At 35.3% G+C, this 2,707-nt stretch overlaps 1 long non-coding RNA gene across 1 annotated transcript; it reads left to right on the forward strand.

The window, feature by feature from the left end:
• The first annotated feature begins 707 nt into the window (after positions 1-707).
• On the forward strand, positions 708-1,619 carry LOC138887921 (uncharacterized). The gene is made up of 3 exons (XR_011405966.1): positions 708-1,036; positions 1,137-1,216; positions 1,398-1,619. It is a non-coding gene; the product is annotated as an uncharacterized lncRNA (long non-coding RNA).
• Positions 1,620-2,707: the final 1,088 nt, after the last annotated feature.

The following is a 2,707-nucleotide window of genomic DNA, read 5'->3' on the forward strand; positions in this document are numbered from 1 at the left end:
ACTTCTAAAAAATCATTGTGCTTGGATGTTCCTACTAGGTGGAACTCCACATATTTGATGTTGAAGGTTGCTACAGTTTATGAGGAAGCCTTTACAAAGTATTGTGATATTGATTATGGTTTGATGTCATGTATTTCTAACTGCATTTGTGAGGATGGACAACCTGCAGGTCCACTTTTAAGTAGTGATTGGGATAGTGTAAGACGTATTGTGAAGTTTCTGGAAATTTTTTATGAACTCACCTTGAAAGTATCAGGTACACTTTATATTACGTCTAATGTGCACTTTCTTGAAATATGTGTTGTTGATTCTTCTTTGAAAGAGTTGATGCAAAATGAAGATGCTTTCTTGAGAGAAATGGCAAAGAATATGAAAGAAAAATTTGACAAGTATTGGGGGGATCCACATAAGATGAACAAAATGATTTTTATCTCATGTGTGCTTGATCCACGCCATAAGTTTAATACTCTTTCATTTGCACTTGGTTCTATGTTTGGAGAAACAGTAGGTTTGAAAATACAAGAGGATGTGAAAACATACATGGATACTTTGTTTAATGTGTATGCAATGAAAAATGGTGGTTCTGGTTCATGTCCATCTTCTTCTTCTCCATCTTCTCCATCTTCTGGTCCATCTTCTCCATCTTCTTCATCATTGCTCTCAAAATTCATGCTAGATTTAAAGCAACATAAGAAATGTGGCGGAGTTGATTCTAAAACGGAGTTAGATAAATATTTGGGTGAAGATGTTGAGGAAGACCATGAAAAGTTTAACATTCTGGGGTGGTGGAAGTTGAACTCACCTAGATTTCCCACTCTTGCTGAGATGGCACGTGATGTGCTAGCCATTCCGATTTCTAGTGTTGCCTCAGAATCAGCCTTTAGCACCGGCGGACGCATACTTGATCCATTTAGGAGTTCATTGACTCCTAGATTGGTTCAAGCTCTTGTGTGTGTCCAAGATTGGCTTCGTAATGAATCAACAACTTCGATTAAAATTGAAGAAGATTTAGATAATCTTGAACAACTTGAAGCTGGTAAGCCTATCTTATTACTTGTGTTTAATGTATACTTTATTTGTATGTTTATTTAGATTACTTCTAAACTAATTTCTTGTGTTACTATCTTATTATACAGAATTTATGAATACGGGAAGAGAGCCTTGCATTGTCGACATATAGTGATGTTCCATTTGTTGTACAAGGCTACAAGCTCAGGTATTTCATTATACACTTGCTCTGAAAATGATCTTTGTATTGATTCATTATACACTTGCTCTGAAAATGATCTTTGTATGTATTTCATTATACAAGCTCTTTGTATTATACAGGTATTTCTGGACCATGAGCTATCTTTCTCTTTCTCTGAAAATGCTCTTTGTATTGTTTGAAATTGCAGATTTTTAACTTGTCTCACAGTCCTACTGAGAATCTGAGATTGAGAGCTACATTTGGCCTAGTTGCTGGTTTGTGTTGACTGTTGCGGCTTCCCAAAACATGGAACTTGGAACTCTTTTGTTATGTGTAATATTTTAAAGAACTGTTGGGACTTTAGTAGTTTGGTTTGTTTTATTTTGCTATGAAAATTTGGTTTGAAAGACAATTGATTGTGTTTTGTTTTGGGGTGTTCAGTTTGGTACTTTGGTTTACTGTCCAGTTGTGTTAAATTTCAGAAAAATTTCAGGTATTAATTTTTATGAGTACTTAGTTCAGTCAGTACTCAGTTGTGTACTGTAAAGTGTAAATTGAACATTCAGTACTGTAAATTGAACATTCAGTACTGTAAATTGAACATTCAGTTTAAATCATTTTGTACTGTAAATTGAACATTCAGTTCAGTCAGTTGTGTACTCAGTTACATGTAACAATATTAAGTACTTAATTTCGAAGTTTACAGTTAAAACAAGTATTTGAAAAGTGATTGCTCAATTTGTATTTGGAAAGTAATTTCCAACATTTGTTTATATACTTCGAAGAAGTTCTGAAAATTAACAATCCGATCCGACAATCCGAAAATTTATCCGATCCAAAGTTTCAAATCCGATCCGATCCAATGTTAATTCGGATCAGATTCGGATTGCCCTTTTCAGAATCTGAAATCCGAAATCTGAATCCGAAATATGCTAAATCCGATCCGATCTGATCCGTGCACAGCCCTAGTAGGAAGATCTATGGAGCGGAATAAAGGGTTCGATTCTCGTAAGTGTTTCTGTGTTTTTCAATGTTTTTCTTTTATGTATCTTCCTCCTCATCCCTTTCCCATAGGCATAAATTCACGGTCACCCGCCTGGATAGCAAAGGAATAAATTCAAGTCCAAAAATCAGAAGGAAGGCAACAATGGTCAAAAGAAGAAAGTTCAAGTTTCGAAGGAAAAACAATTCAAATTTCACAAGAAGGGAAAAAGCAGTTCGAGTTCAGCAATCAAGCATCCACCTAATGAAGAGAAGACTACAAGTCAAGTCAGAAACAAAGAAACATTAGAGGAAATACAAGTCAACAAGAATCACATGACCAAGTTTGAGAATAAATCTTTGTAATTCATAGACCGTAGCTTAGCGTAGCTTCTTTACTTTTTATCATGGTGTAATAAGGAGGTCAGTAAGAAGTAGCAACAGCAACAACAGTAACAGTAAAACCACAACTTCATGGTAGTCCCAGCTACATAAATTTCCCGAACTACATTGACCTGATTCCTTTTCAGCCAAGGA

The sequence above is a fragment of the Nicotiana sylvestris genome, chromosome 1 (assembly GCF_000393655.2).
Source record: "Nicotiana sylvestris chromosome 1, ASM39365v2, whole genome shotgun sequence".
In the NCBI taxonomy this organism is placed as follows: Eukaryota; Viridiplantae; Streptophyta; class Magnoliopsida; order Solanales; family Solanaceae; genus Nicotiana; species Nicotiana sylvestris.